The sequence below is a fragment of the Schistocerca serialis genome, chromosome 4 (assembly GCF_023864345.2).
Source record: "Schistocerca serialis cubense isolate TAMUIC-IGC-003099 chromosome 4, iqSchSeri2.2, whole genome shotgun sequence".
Lineage (NCBI taxonomy): Eukaryota > Metazoa > Arthropoda > Insecta > Orthoptera > Acrididae > Schistocerca > Schistocerca serialis.
This window is the reverse complement of record NC_064641.1, coordinates 885,027,948-885,045,129: the sequence shown is the minus strand read 5'-3', so window position 1 is coordinate 885,045,129 and position 17,182 is coordinate 885,027,948. Positions and strand designations below refer to the sequence as shown.

The window sequence follows — 17,182 nt, the reverse complement described above, 5'->3', positions numbered from 1 at the left end:
CGTATTACCATAGTGCAAGTAAACCCAAAGCCAATACCTACCACAATACAAGTATTGAAAGAAGGTATGATGAAATAAAACAAATTATTCTGACAGTTCAGGGAGGTGAAAATTTAATTGTGATGGAGGACTGGATTTGGATAGTAGGAAAAGAAAGATACAGTAAAATAGTAGAATATGGACTGGAGGAAAGTAATTAATGAAAGGATAAAATATAAAAATGAAGCATGTGAAAGGGAATACAGGCACATAAAAAATGAGACTGGCAGAAAATGCAAAATGGCTAAACACGAATGGCTAGTTGAAAAGTGCAAGGCTTCTATGGAGCATTCTCAAACAGAGCAAAGACAGATGTTTGCTATAGGAAAATTAATCAGTCTTTTGGAGAAAAGAAAAGCTCACATATGAACTTCAAGAACTCAGATGGAGCCAGTACTAAGCAAGGAAGAGAAAGTTGAAGAGTGGAAACAAGGGTTATAAAAGAGAAATGTACTTTAAGTCAGTATTATATAAATGGAAGATGAAGTAAATGAAGATATAGTGGGAGATATTACACTATGAGAAGAACTGAACATACCACTGAAGGACCTACATGGAACTGAAGGCCCTGGAGTAGAAGATATTCCCCCATAATTGTCGAGATCCTTAGGACAGCTGGCCATTAAAGAACTATTCCATCTGATGTGCAAGATGTACAAGACAGGCAAATTTCTCCCAGACTCCAGGAAGAACATAGCAATTCCAACTCCAAAGAAACCAGGGGCTAACAGGTGTGAAGCACATGCAGTGCAAAATACTGACATAAATTATTTACAGAAGAATGAAAAAAATGGTGGAAGCTGACATTGGGGAAGATCAGTCAGGTTTCCAGATAAATGTAGGAACTTGTGAGGCAAAACTATTCTATGATTTATCTTAGAAGATGGAATGAAGAAAGGCATATCTACATGAATATAGAAAAAGCTTTTGATAATGTTGACTGGAATATGCACCTTTTTAATTTTGAAGGTAGCAGGGATAAAATATTGGGAGCAACAGCATGACCAGTCACTGACAACAAAGTCCTGACGGTTCACCCACCCTGCCATGATAATGACTATGTCAACGGTGTTGGTGTGCAACGGGCTTTTATAGAAAAAAGAATGCTTGTAATAATAATAATAATAATAATAATAATAATAATAATATGTAACAATAATATATGTAGCCACTATAACACAATCATCTTACTGAGTGAGTTACAATGGCTATTTCTTACATTATATAATGATGGGGTAGTTAAATAAGAAAAACAACAAAGATTTGAGATTTATTTTATTTACATTTCAGCAATGACACATAGGCTGCATTACATCAAGGACAACAACAAAAACAACTGATTCATTTTTTACAGTATTTCCCAAATAACTGTTTCTTGTATGCAGTAAATTCAGCAAGCATTTCTCTCAAACTGATGAGAGTTTCTTTAGCTTCCTCTTTTGACACTGTATTGATGTATTGTTCTATATCATCTGCATGCACACAGTACACACAGAGATAGTTTACAATGTCTTTATACACTGTTTGAACACAAGGCAGCCCATCCTTCAGTCCTTCCAGCACAAGGGATAGTGCCGACCTTAAATGAAACAAGTTTGTAAAGGCGGAGTGTTGCAGATAAATGGATCAATCTGCAGCTGTCATCATGAGTGTTGCACTGTCGTACAATAATGTTATAGAAAGCGTTAACCCATGCAGTAAATGTCCAGAGATGGAAAATACTCAGAGGTCATCTGTTCATTGATGTAATGTTGTGCACAACACACTTCATTGCATTCCAGCTCCATAAACCGCACTTTAAAACTTCTCGATGCATTTTCAATCTCTAACACAACACGCCAGTCAATGTCCACTGATGCTTCTATACCAATATTTAAGCTCTTTGAACCACCAGCTGTTAAAAATTATATGTTGAAGTGAAAAGCAGTAGAGCAATGTGGGTGGGGGGGATCAGCAGCTTCTCATTCACCACATCGACTACCTGTCCTTGCAATAACACTGGAATGTTTTGAGGTGGTGCATACACCAGAGATGAGTACTGACCTGCACCGTGTGGTGTAGGGCCTCCAGCACAGTTCTTCTGAGAGTTGGAGGCTTGCTGGGTGTCTAAATCAATGAGCAGGTCAAACAATTGTGGCTCATTGTCTTGCTCCAGCAAGTGGGCTATGTGTGCTACAAGATCCCATGGTGCTGCTACTGCTGCTGCTGATCCTGACAGACCAGAATTCACTACAAGTCCTGAAAAGGTGATGATGGCAGCTGCTGGTACAGACACCCCAGAGATCGCTGAACAAAGAAGAAGAAGAAGAAACAATAAGAATCACTGACAATAACACAGAGTTGAACAAAGAAAGGGAACTGCTATATACAGTAATAGTAGCAACAACATGTAATGAGTACTAACTTTTATGCTTCTTCTGCGATGGAGAGGCCAATGAGGATCTCGACTGCTGACTATGGGTCATATTTCTTCTTCTTCCAGAGACTCACTGTGACTGGGAGTGGTGATCTGTCGCACGCACCTTATATTCCCTACATCACGATCATGTCACCAAAAATTAATTATTTATTGACTTCAGCAGTATTTCTGGAATGATTCCCAATCCGCCATTTGCCTTGGAAGGACGGAGTTCTCATGTGTGATGGTATTCCACAAGCATTTACAGGGTAAATGCTGATTTGTTTGAGGTTTGGTCTGACCGCCGACTGACGGCATGTGCAGGCCCAGCAGAGCACAAAGAGCAACAGAGAAAGAACACCTGTTTCGACAGGAATTTCTTGGATGCTTTTGTTCAGGGATTAGAATGTCTTCTGTTCTGTCAGTTGCAGAGCCTGAGCAAACAGCTGCGCATGGCGTGGCCGCTTCTCAGGGTCTCGCAGGTGTGATGCAGTGCAGCAGCCTGTGCAGGCACCATTCTGTGCAGTCCAGTGGGTGCTTTGCAATCAAACGATTTTTAACAGTGCAATAATATGTGATGGGTATTTCATGATTGTATTCCTTGTGCGATTGGTATAAAAAAAAGCGATTGATTTAATTGCTTCTTTACAAGAACTGCATCTTCCCAAACAGCAGAGAATGATGAGCAAGAGAGATCCAAAACCTGCGAACAGATTTTTTTATAAATAAACAATATAACTTCTGCTACGTAACTGAATTTCCTCTCATGAGATTCTTCCTCTCCAGGACAGAGCCGTCAGTTTCCAGGGAAGGGTAAGGAATGGTAGGGGGTAGGGGAAGGGGTTTGCCAGAGGGGAAAGGGTTCATTATTTAATCAATTTAATAAGTAGTCAATCAAATTGATAGAATGGGATGTGGCTATTTGAATAACTCAGGCCTGAAAGTGTACCTGTATCACTGAGGGGGAGGGGAGGTTTTCTAAGGGTTGGAAGGAGGGGGGAGAGGAGTAGGGGCGGGGGGGGGGGACAATAGGTTAAGGACCTTTCAATCAAAAGGAAGGATTATCCCCACGAGATCAACCTGTCAATGTAAAGATATCAATAGGTTTACTCCTGAGTGCATACTTGCCCCTGATGTAGGCAACCCACACTAACAGAACGCCCTGATGCTGGTCTTGCACTACTACTTCCACCTTGATACGTGCTTGCATATCTACATTCCAGTTAAGGTGGGGGCCCAGTTTAATCATTTTTCCAAAACGTATAGCTGGTTAACATGTTTGTATTAATGTCCAGAATCTAGATGAAGAGGATGTATATTGCTCCATAAGGTTGCTTCTGGCTAACAACAGGAGTTAATTTTCAGAGAGAATAATGCCAAGAATAACACTGCAGTTCCTGGAGTCACTTCACTTCATGTTTGTTTCTCTTCAGAAACTTGCTGAGATTATGCATAAGGAGGACATGTATATGACCAGACCCGTTTATCCAGATGATGCAAAGTTTAAGATTGTGATGAAGAAGGGGTCTTTCCATATGAATACCTTGATTCAATGTAGGGACTCCATGAAACCACATTGCCTGACACAACTGCATTCTCCAGTAAACTAACAGGCATTGCCGCAACAGATGCAGATTATGAGCACATGGTGAATGTTTGGCAGAAGTTCGGCATCCTTAATAGAGGAGAATGTGCCAGATTATACATCAATACTGATGTATACATGCTCTCAGATGTTTTCGAGAAACTCTAGTGTATGCCAGGGCACATACCTACTGGGTGAAAGGCTGCGATCCTTACGAATAAATCATGAAGAATTTGACAGGTCCGGATATGCGGGCAATAATCTATTTGAAATAACATCTCAAAACAGAAAGGTTATTGACCTGATGAAAGCTGAGGTGAATGGTTCGCTGACTCAGATCTAAGTTATACAGATATCATGTAGATGCAGGAGCCACCCAGAGGTGGGCTAAGAGTGTCCATCATGTGGCCTCAAAAGCTATCTCGATAGAAGATTACAGAGGTGCCTTCTCAAGGGCATTGGCACAGCTCCACATATGGTTCATCAGGTAATATTTTTATTGCCAAGCCATGAGGTAAATACTGCTCTTCAACTGAAAGTAGGGCTGTCCTATCATGACGACAAAGGGTTCATATGTGGGCATAAGATCAGGGCCCTCCTGTACTCACACTATTCATTAGTTATTGACTGTGTTGCTGTATATTTAGCAGTAAACAGTTGGTGTGTGTATGTGCGAGTACGTGCAGAATAGTCTGATGAGTCGTTTGTAATAGTTGTGTGTGTGTGTGTGTGTGTGTGTGTGTGTGTGTGTGTGTGTGTGTATACGCGCGCGCGCATGCACATGTGTGTCAGAGAGAGAGAGAGAGATGGGGAGCTAGAGAGAGAGATAGAGAGCCGGCCGAAGTGGCCATGCGGTTAAAGGCGCTGCAGTCTGGAACCGCAAGACCGCTACGGTCGCAGGTTCGAATCCTGCCTCGGGCATGGATGTGTGTGATGTCCTTAGGGTAGTTAGGTTTAACTAGTTCTAAGTTCTAGGGGACTAATGACCTCAGCAGTTGAGTCCCATAGTGCTCAGAGCCATTTGAACCATTTTTAGAGAGATAGAGAGGGAGAAAGAGAGAGAGAAATGATTGATTGAATTTAAATAGAATAAGCAGAATGAAACCAATGTATATATTAAATAGTGATCTGTCCAATCTGAATGAATTGTAAATATTGTATAAAAGAGTATATAGAAACAAAATGGGAAATGTAGTATTTAGGTCAAATACCAAAGCAAGTCAAAGTACTTGTTATACATGAAACGTAGAATCCAAGTTCATCTAGTTTTAGTGCAGATTGTACATGAGATTATTAGCTTAAAACAAAAATATATTTAAGGAAATTACAAGATAAAAATCTTTATAGTAAAATAAACTCGTAAATAAACCATAAAATATTATTGTTAATGAATGTACAAAAAATTATTAACAAAAAAATTATAGTCAATAAACCATAAGTTATTTTTATTATCAACACACCACACACTACAACTAACTAGGCTCATGCAATAATTGAACTATGTAGAGAGAGAGAAAATTATTTTTGATAATTTGCAATTGTTTATAACAGACCAGCATCTCTCCCCCATAATGCTCAGCCCTCAAATGAATGATTCATATGGCGCTGAGCACTATGGGACTTAACAGCTGAGGTCATCAGTCCCCTAGAACTTAGAACTACTTAAACTTAACTATCCTAAGGATATCACCCACATCCAAGCCTGAGGCAGGATTCAAAACCTGCGACCGTAGCGGTTGTGCAGTTCCAGGCCAACCTCGAATGAAAAGAGGCTTATGCACGGCTGAGCTAGTTATAAAAAATCATAAGAGAGGAGGAGGGGAGCTCAAATCTTATTGGTTCATTGGGTTTCCTGCCATTTTATAGTGTTCCCCTCGCTGTGAAGGGTTGACCACCAATTTTATGCCATGTGGCCACTGTAGAGTAATGTCAAGACCTTGAATATAACTCACACAGTTGCCTAAGTCTTATCGGGGGTTGCCTTGGTAACACTGATCAATTCCCAATTATTCACCATCATAGAGGGAGTGTGGGGAATCGAGGAGGCTGTGTGAGTAAGCCGATACCAGATGTGTATCTTGACACAGGATTTGATAAGATCATTATGTTGAGCAGTGATTTCTAGAATTCCATAGTGATGTTTATATTTATTGCGCCAGCCGTCATGATAAAGGCGAGAATCAAGGAACTCTCCTGTTTGGTCTATTACTATCGGACATAATACGGAATTCTGCTCTTTTTTGCTGGAATCTCGATTGTAGTGTTTCATGTACTTTCGCCTAGATTAGTTTTCAGGCACTCAAGACTCTGATGGCCCGGCTTGGCTGTCAGAATTTTTTACAAAATCTAACTGCTTTTCTGTATTTTTCTCATGTGTTTCGCTGTTTATATGCCTATCTTATAATGCTAGGAAAGTTTTACTGCAGATTTGCTCTTTTCTAACCTACTTGTAACTCCTACACTATTGGCCATTAAAATTGCTACACCACAAAGATGACGTGCTACAGACGCAAAATTTAACCGACAGGAAGAAGATGCTGTGATATGCAAATGATTAGCTTTTCAGAGCATTCACGCAAGATTGGCGCCGGTGTCGACACCTACAACGTGCTGACATGAGGAAAGTTTCCAACCGATTTCTCATACACAAACAGCAGTTGAGCGGCGTTGCCTGGTGAAACGTTTTAGTGATGCCTCGTGTAAGGAGGAGAAATGCATACCATCACGTTTCCGACTTTGATAAAGGTCGGATTGTAGCCTATCTCGATTGCGGTTTATCGTATCGCGACATTGCTGCTCGCGTTGGTCGAGATCCAATGACTGCTAGCAGAATATGGAATCTGTGGGTTCACGAGGGTAATACGGAACGCCCTGCTGGATACCAACGGCCTCGTATCACTAGCAGTCGAGATGACTGGCATCTTATGCGCATGGCTGTAACGGATCGTGCAGGCACATTTCGATCCCTGAGTCAACAGCTGGGGAACTTTGCAAGACAACAACCATCTGCACGAACAGTTCGACGACGTTTGCAGCAGCAGGGACTATCAGCTCGGAGACCATGGCTGCAGTTACCCTTGACGCTGCATCACAGACAGGAGCACCTGCGATGGTGTACTCAACGACGAACCTGGTTGCACGAATGGCAAAACGTCATTTTTCGGATCAATCCAGGTTCTGTTTACAGCATCATGACGGTCGCATCTGTGTTTGGCGACATCACAGTGAACGCACATTGGGAGTGCGTATTCGTCATCACCATACTGGTGTATCACCCGGCGTGATGGTATGGGGTGCCACTGGTTACACGTCTCGGTCACCTCTTGTTCACATTGACGGCACTTTGAACAGTGGATGTTATATTTCAGATGTGTTACGACCCGTGGCTCTACCCTTCATTCGATCCCTGCGAAACCCTACATTTCAGCAGGATAACGCACGACCGCATGTTGCAGGTCCTGTACGGGCCTTTCTGGATACAGAAAATGTTCGACTGCTGCACTGGCCACACATTCTCCAGATCTCTCACCAATTGAAAACGTCTGGTCAATGGTGGCCGAGCAACTGGCTCGTCACAATACGCCAGTCACTACTCTTGATGAACTGTGGTATCACTTTGAAGCTGCATGGGCAACTGTACCTGTACACGCCAGCCAAGCTCTGTTTGACTCAATGCCCAGGCATATCAAGGCCGTTATTACGACCAGAGTTGGTTGTTCTGGGTACTGATTTCTCAGGATCTATGCACCCAAATTGCGTGAAAATGTAATCACACGTCAGTTCTACTGTAATAAATTTGTCCAATGAATACCCGTTTACCATCTGCATTTCTTCTTGGTGTTGCAATTTTAATGGCCAGTAGTGTAATTTCTTTTCGAGCGTTACAAGAACCCGATTGCGTTTATTTTCGTTCTTCCTAGCAAGTGTAAATGGTTCCAAATTTCGGCAACGACATTAAATGTATATGAAGATAATAACTGTGCCCAAAGAACAGATACCATTGATGACCACGCAGTTTCTCTAGAATAAATGATGATCAATTGAAACCCTCAGCTGCCGACAGGTGTTGTTGATATACTTTGATGGGGACAGCTGAAAATGTGTGCACCGACCGGGACTCGAACCCGGAATCTCCCGCTTACATGGCAGATGTTCTATCCATCTGAGCCACCGAGGACAGAGATGAATAGTGCGACTGCAGGGACTTATCCCTTGCACGGTTCCCATAAGGCCCACATTTCCAACTGTCCACAAACTACATACGCAATGTTCCTGATAGATACTTGCCCATCCACTCATTACTCGCACCCACTAAGGTGACGATTCCCGTAAGAGTTCGGGCAACCTGTGCGCATTCGCACAGACGAACATCAATGGCCAGGTAACCTTTAACTATATATGAAGATAGTAACTGTTCCCAAAGAACAGATACCATTGATGACCATGCAGCTTCTCTAGAATAAAATATAATTAATTGAAACCCTCAGCTGCCGACAGGTGTTGTTGATATACCTTGATGGGGACAGCTGAAAATGTGTGCCCCGACGGGATTCGAACCTGGGATCTCCTGCTTAAATGTAGGTTAGCAATGTCAGTTATCCAATTTAGAAGTTATCGTCTTATTATCAGAAAGATCCTCCTATCAGAGCACAGAGTAAGGTGAATATGTTCCTGTTTAAAAGACTCTGACTGAGAAGTGGTGTACCAACAGTCTCTTTCTACCTTCCCCAGTAACTTTCAAAATTTTGGCGTGCAAACGTATTCGCATTCTTTTTAACATCCAACTCACCTTTCACTTCCACAAGCTCCACTAAATGTAACTCGCTCACACAGACTAATCCATCGCTGTAAGTCATTCATACCCATTCACTCCCACCTCCCCATTCTCACTCACTCAGCCCAGCACATTGTCATTATTTCTTTGTGTCTCTCTAATTGTCACTGTCTCCTGTCTCACATTCTCCATCGTTCTTTCCTACTACTTCTGTCTCCTCTTACTCTCACTGTTTCCCTCTTGCTCTTTCTTAATGCTACAGCCTCATCATTCCTTCTCAATGCTACTCTCACATCTCACTATCGCTGTCTGTCTATTCCTCGTCGTCATTTGTCATAGACTCTGTCGCTCATTATCATTGGCCTTTATCCATACCCATCTTCTCCTTCTCTTCCCCACTGGCACTGTCTCCTTCACTGTTTTCCAAAACTGTTTTATAACTATCATCTATGTTGCACTGCCTCTCTCTCTCTCTCTCTCTCTCTCTCACACACACACACACACACACTGCCATTGTCTCCCTTGTTCTTTCTATGCCACAATTACTGTTTACTATCTTCCAGTATTTATTACTTTTACAGCTCTTTCCCATTGCCATGTCTCCTACTCTCTTAGCATACAAAAACTCGAATATGTTAAAATGCTAAATTTTTTGGGAAAGTCGTTAAACGTGTTGAGGAAGGTGGAACGAGGCAACTTGTGGCACACTTTTCAGTTTTCAGTTAGAATCTTTTAAACAAGAGCATATTCGTCTTTTTGTGCTCTGATAGGAGAATTTTTCTGCTTATTCCCCGCTTTTCCCTGTTACAGCAGGGCATGACACTGGTATGAAAAGAACTTTATAGGTCAGTAAAATTTTCATAGTTTATTTTTGTGAAACTGAAATAATTTTACACCTTACACCGAGATTTACATGAACAAAAATTTTTGTTGTTCTTTAGTGCTCGAATATGGGGTTCCCAGAACCCTTCTGATGATAACGAAGACACTTTATAGAATATTTTCCCGTGCAACCTCACTTGTATAAACTACGTTTTCGCCTGACATCAGATTTTTCGTCAGTATTTTACGTGAACAAGTAGGGTAACTTTGAACCTCTGTATGTCGAAAACGGATAAAGATATCAAGAAAATTTTCAAAGTTGTTCGAGATCTGGACCTTAGGAATATATCGTAAATATTACAGCAATTTTTTGTGCATAGCTGTCTTGGAATCCGCGGCTCGGTTTTGGAACCCAAAATCCATATTTTTGGTGTGTTTTTCGATAACGGATACAGTTTTTTGAAAACTGGGAGATGTTACTTCTAGGTAAATGCTTAGAGAACACACCGTTAATATCTGAACAACTCCCTGCTGTTAGTTATTTGAATATCCGCTACTGACGGCGAAAAAATTATGAAAAACGCATTTTCGGGTTTTCTCAGGAACTTTCTATGAAGTAAATGATGGTACTATAAGCTCCTTAAAGCACACCGTCACATCACATCTAACGCAAAAAGAACCAACTGATTTGCTCCTTTTGCCTAAGCTGAAGGAAGTGTGCAATATTCAAAAATTGATCCTGTACTGTAGTATAATTGTACGAGGACGATACTTCTGTTAGGCATACAAATGGTCCCTAGTCCAAGGGCTATCCAAACGGCTTTGAGTAGGAAATTCTCGACTTTTTAACTGCTACGTAAAGGCTAGGGAAACTTATAGACAACAAACTAGCCGCGAACATGTTACAATGATAAGAGTGCCCACAATTACCTAAAGGTGAAATTGGAAATAATGAAAAATATGTCAGGGATGTCCGAGAGTGATATTCGGGTCTGCATTGTCTTTCGACGATGAAAAATGAATCACATGCCTAACAGTGTATTCTGAACCAAAATATCCGTACTCATTATACTCTTAATAGGATAAGTGAACCTTCCACCAACGGGTGTCCAAGGAATCTAACTTCCATGTATGAAACGGCTTCAAACATCGATTACTTTATGAATGAGTGAGTGAGTTAAATATTTGACGTAAAGCATGTCAGTGAGAAAAAGTTTGAAAAAGGCTCGAAATTATGTTCGTAGGTTGCTTTGTTGGAAGCAGATAAGGCTTTCATTATCAAACACTGGCTGACTAAAGTCTGGATAATTTGCTCTCCGTTCTAAGCAAAACATAATTTTATCGCAACTCAGTTTTATGAGGTCGTATCTCCTCAGTTATGTGTAACACAATGATATAATTTTGCAGGTACATTCAATGGTGCACGTGGCAACAGTCTGCAAAATGTGTTGCGAATGAGTTACTAGTAAAGAAGCGATAAATTAAAACGTCATGCGTGATGCTTCAGTTTTACTGCATGAACAGCAAAAAGGTAGCATACTATTTTTTTTTTCATCATCTTGGGGGTAGCCAGGGAGAAAAAGTTTCTAGGGGTTTGAAATTATGTGTAAAGTTTTTGGGAGGAAGCTACGTACTCTAATTCTCATATACTCGATGAATTCAGTCTGGGTAGTTTGAGCTTCCTTAATTACCATGCCTCAAGACATATACACAGTTTCTAACGGCAGTACTTGTATTACTGTGTTAAAACTTTAACATGAGATTATACCTCTTAACGAGTAGATTACGACAGCATTTTACATTTTCACGTTCGCTCAGTAACCATACGAAGTACTGAAAATCACAGTGTTCAAAAGTGGTTGAAATGGCTCTGAGCACTATGGGACTTAACTTCTGATGTCATCAGTCCCCTAGAACTTAGAACTACTTAAACCTAACTAACCTAAGGACATCACACACATCCATGCTCGAAGCAGGATTCGAGCCTGCGACGGTAGCGGTCGCTCGGTTCCAGACTGTAGCGCCTAGAACCGCTCTGCCACCCCGGCCGGCAAATCACATTGTTCTTGCCCCTCTAAGTCATTAGATAGGCAACCTGCAACTGGGATTGTGCAGCGGGTTAGCCGCTTAGTAATATAGGTGCTTCACGAATCAGTTTTCTTTTTTTCAAAAATCGCCGAAAAATGCACGGATATTGCGTAAATCGGATAATCCGCATTCTAGTTATGAGGAGTCTGTGTCATACAAGAAAAGGCAGGGCATATGAGATGGCACTCTGGGACACCACACGTAGACAGTTCCCAGTCATACGACCACTGATTTTTATACACAGTATTGAAATAAACAGAGTCAATAAAATGTCAGAGTATAAAAATATAGATCGCACCACACTCTTTGACTAGGTGACCAACCTGACAGATATGCTTGTCAGCAAAGTTACGTTACCTGCAAATAAAGTTAATATTTTTACTCAAAATATTCGTGATTTTTTCGATCGAAGAAGTTATCTGGGATTCCGCGTTGAGAAGCAGTTGTTTGACATGAGAGAAAAAGGATTACCGCGGGAAGATGAAGAAATGTTGCGTAATCACTGCATAGCATTATTAGTAAGTCTAATTGAAGAAATAAAAAGCAGGTTACCAGAAAATTTGACGTTGATGAAAAAAATTTCTAGAATAAGTGTTGAACAAGCTCTTAATCACAACAAAGAAAATGTAATTGGTACAATGGCTCAGTTAAGTAAAAGAATAGAATTTATAGCAAATGGGGATGATCAACGGCGACAAATTCATTTGTTGAACTGGAACGAGACCAAAGCTACAAAAAAAAAAAAAAAAAAAAATTCGGAATCTCTGTCTGACCATGATGTAATCTAACTCGAATCTTCCTGTATCAACCAGTCTTTTCCAAGTATACCCCCTCCTCTGGTGATTCTAGCTGAAACTTGTTACAGAACTCAATTAGTCTTTCTCCTCTCTCATTCCTTATCCCAAGGCCACATCTTCTTAACAGACAAACACGTAGCCATTGCCTGAGTCGCCATAATAGTCTAGCGTACTTACAAATGTCCGCAGCGACCTTCGGGCACAGAACATGCTGCCAGAGAAGGCTGCTCGTCCACTGACGGGAGAGACGCCGGCGTTGCCCACGCCACCTCCACCACTGCCCCCGTCTCCGCCACCCGCATCCGGCCGCCCCCAGCTGACGCTAGCTTTCCCTGTTTTCAACAGAAAGTGTTCCATGCGGCTGTTGCCGGTCGTTTGCGAGCCCCCCGCCCCCCTCCCCATCACAGGCACAACTACATGTACCACTGCATAGTTACTCTGCAGTTAAGCAGATGCATAGATCTCCTTTCCGATTATTTCACTGGCTTCACACCCCAACAGCACATAGGAAACATGAACACCTACCACCTAAATCTTACCGCGCGATCTCAGATTTCTCTTATTTCATCACTATGGTCATTGCTCCCGATGCAGGTTGGAATCAACAAAATGGTTTCACATTCGGGGGAGAAAGTTGGTGATCATAAGTTCGTGAAAAGGCCTCGCCGCAAAGAGAAACGCGTTTCTTTCAACGTTTGCCACCCCAACTCACTTATGATATCCGTTACAGTTTCTGGCCCATTTTATAATTATACAGAACGAGCTGCCATTTTCTGAACTTTCTTGGTGTCCTCCGTCAATTCCATCTGGTATCGCGCAGAAATACTCCAGAGGAGGGCAGATGATGTAATGTAGGTAGCCGCGACGGGCAGACCGAGAACTACAAAGTTCTCGATTCCAAACAGCCCTCGATTACTGACGTCGGTTCTCGGATTTCAGTTCTCGCTTTGTGGTGTCAGAAAATTATCGACACAAGCGTTTATATTCCGACCAATCACAGCTAATGTAACATTAAGCTATGCTTTGTCTCGATATGGTAAATTTAATACAGAAACGCAGAACAGCCATGTATCGTAGGGATTATACCGTACATTAGTGTTATAGGTTTGAATCACATCGAGTATTTTATCGTTTCTGTTGTCCAAAATGAGACGAAGGTTTTACGTTCTCAGCTTGATACTTGTTCCTATTTTTAGATGCTGACTTTTATTACAGGAATTCAGGCTACATCACTAACTTCGTCATTTGTTACGCAAATTGCAGTAGACGCTCGTTTAACCGAATTTCAATGGACCGAAAAGTAGCCAGTTCGGTTTAACGAAGTTTGAATTAACGAGATTTTTTTGTACAAATGTACGACTGTGTTCACTTTTTCTCTTGTTATCGCTTTTTCTCTCGTTACGGGTACCATCGAATGTGGGTGCTCTATTTACACGACCTTTTACACTGTATACGTGCAGCCGTATTTCTGGCATTTGTTTAACTGAGAAAGTTTATGTACTCCATATATTGTCAAATGCTTGTCATTATTTTTTTTCAAACAGTACAGTGAAATATATACTGTGGAATACTATTGTACCCACTGAATTACTGCATCATGTAGTACAACAATAATACGATGAGAAACACTTTAATGTGCTGTTCTTTCTGTTTTAATCAGAATACATATTTTAGTTTACAACAATTTTTATCCATTGCATATTTACTTCTATGCATTAATTGTTGTTTGTCAGGCTATTGGTCGTAATATTATGGCACGGAACGCCAAGAAGACATCAGAAATGGGAACAAATATCTTGAGAACAGCAACTGCAAGATCAGTGTTGGATGGCGGTGTGATACCTAATGTGTGACAATAAAGCATTATAATTCTCTTCAGCATCATCACGAGAACTGATAACTGATTCTTCGTCAGCACAAATGCTATCGTCTACCTGCGTCCATTTCAACATATTGACGATACAAGAGGGCACCAACCGGGTGTAAGCCTGTAGAAAAGCAGCATTAGAATCCAAAGTTGCTTCACCATTACGAATCAGTTCAGACGTTGCATCCTCAGCCTCCTCTTCAGTTTCGGCGGCCTTATCAGTTACGCTTCACTGAGGCGATTTTGATTCAATGGCTGCAGACGGCTCGTGATGTTAGCTGGTAAGAAGACAACCTCTTGTTTGGAAGTTCCAGGTCATCGAACTGATATGCCGAGAAGTTGCACAAAGTTAGCAAAATATTTCTTTTCCCCCCAGCCGTTTCTTGTTGAACCTGTAACAACCAACTACGGAAGAGAGATTTGGTCATCAAAGCTTGAATGTTACTCTGGTAGTGGCGTCGCTGGTTGAATAGCTCGACCTTTTTGAAGACAAAGTGGATTTGATTCAAATGGCTCTGAGCACTATGCAACTTAACTTCTGAGGTCATCAGTCGCCTAGAACTTAGAACTAATTAAACCTAGCTAACCTAAGGACATCACACACATCCATGCCCGAGGCACGATTCGAACCTGCGACCGTAGCGGTCGCTTGGTTCCAGACTGTAGCGCCTAAAACCGCACGGCCACTCCGGCCGGCACAAAGTGGATTTCTTGTGTTTTCCAATCACGAATGGTTTGAGCTACTCGGAACCATCAGAATTAAACGCAAGACCATTTCAGTCTCTCCTTCCTGCGTTTTCCTGCATGACATTTTCCGCCACTGAAATATAGTATTTTTCCAGGCATCAAGTTATAGAAAACGCCGACTTGATCCGTATCTAAAACATTTCTTGGGTGATGCAAATGAGAGAACGTGGATTGAAATACCCCAGCCCATTCATTGGCATCTTCCTCGTTTACTCTATGTGCCTCTCCACAAACACTAATAGCACTGTTTCCACGTCTCTTCTGAAAACACCATAGCCACAGCAATTTCACGAACATTTCATGACTCTTGGGGCCGGACAACGGAATTTGCTGTGAACGCATTGTTGAAACCATTCAAATAGGGAATCCTCCACTTCTTCATGTTTGACTCGCTTCATGCTCCTGCTATTGCCTCCAAATGAGCAACTTATCAGACTTCCATCTATTTTCTGTCTTGAATTTGTTATCGATGACTCAGAAGACTTCTTGATCTGAAAGTGTTCTGCAACCTGCGTTTTAGCCTTCTCTCCATTGTCCATATAAATTTTTAAATTATTGTGGATGAAAACAATAAGTATACTAGTAATTAGTTTCCTTTATTATTAAGTAATGAAATATTCACGATCATTAAATAAACATGTAATAAATAAATCAGCAAGTCAAGGTCAGGGACATACAAAAAGTTCTATAACAACAGCTAATTATTTAAATGAATTCATCTTCTTCAGACGAATCATTTTTGTCTGCATCATCACCATCGTCGGTTTCAGATTGATACGATTCTTTGGTACTGATTTCTTTTTCAACGTTTGTTGAAATTTCATATTCGTTGCAGCATATTCGTTCCAATCGCAAACCACAGCGTATTCTTAATATAGCAGTTAAAAGACTTCACTTCATTCTATTCCTCTGCTTGTTTTTTATTACATTTATACTGCTAAATAGTGTCGGCATTGGAATGAGACAGTATTAGGAGAGTAACTGCAAAAGTCACTAATTCCTCTATTCTGGATACCCCTTGAACATTTTTGAAATGAAATACTTCATTCGAAAATTTTTTGTATCTTTGGTCTCGTTCCATTTCAACAAATGAGTTTGTCGCCACTGATCATCCCCCCTTGCTATAAATGCTGCACTGAACTGAGCCATTGTATCAATTACATTTCCTTTCTTATTCAACACTTATACTGGTTTTTTTCTTTTTCATCAAGGTCAAATTTTCTGGTATCCTGTTTTTTTTTTTTTTTTATATCTTCAATTAGACTTACTAGTAATGTTATGCACCGATTATGCAACATTTCTTCATCTTCCCGTGGTAATCAATTTTCTCTCATTTCAAGAAACTGCTTTTCAACGCGGAATCCCAGATAACATCTTCGATGGAAAAACTCACGAATATTTTGAGTGAAAATATTAACTTTATTTGCAGGTAACGTAATTTTGCTGACAAGCATATCTATCAGGTTGGTCAACTAGTCAAAGAGTCTGGTGCTCTATATTTTTCGACTCCGTTTATTTCAATTAATCTACACTCCTGGAAATTGAAATAAGAACACCGTGAATTCATTGTCCCAGGAAGGGGAAACTTTATTGACACATTCCTGGGGTCAGATACATCACATGATCACACTGACAGAACCACAGGCACATAGACACAGGCAACAGAGCATGCACAATGTCGGCACTAGTACAGTGTATATCCACCTTTCGCAGCAATGCAGGCTGCTATTCTCCCATGGAGACGACCGTAGAGATGCTGGATGTAGTCCTGTGGAACGGCTTGCCATGCCATTTCCACCTGGCGCCTCAGTTGGACCAGCGTTCGTGCTGGACGTGCAGACCGCGTGAGACGACGCTTCATCCAGTCCCAAACATGCTCAATGGGGGACAGATCCGGAGATCTTGCTGGCCAGGGTAGTTGACTTACACCTTCTAGAGCACGTTGGGTGGCACGGGGTACATGCGGACGTGCATTGTCCTGTTGGAACAGCAAGTTCCCTTGCCGGTCTAGGAATGGTAGAACGATGGGTTCGATGACGGTTTGGACGTACCGTGCACTATTCAG

General features: G+C 41.3%; 1 protein-coding gene across 1 annotated transcript in view; it reads right to left on the bottom strand.

Moving 5' to 3' along the window:
* LOC126474829 (uncharacterized) overlaps positions 1–12,711 on the bottom strand; it is an 84,173-nt gene extending 71,462 nt beyond the window's left edge. The window contains exon 1 of the mRNA XM_050102304.1: positions 12,681–12,711. The gene's annotated coding sequence lies outside the window, so the exon portion shown is untranslated. The remainder of the gene's footprint in view (positions 1–12,680) is intronic.
* Between the last annotated feature and the right edge of the window lie 4,471 nt (positions 12,712–17,182).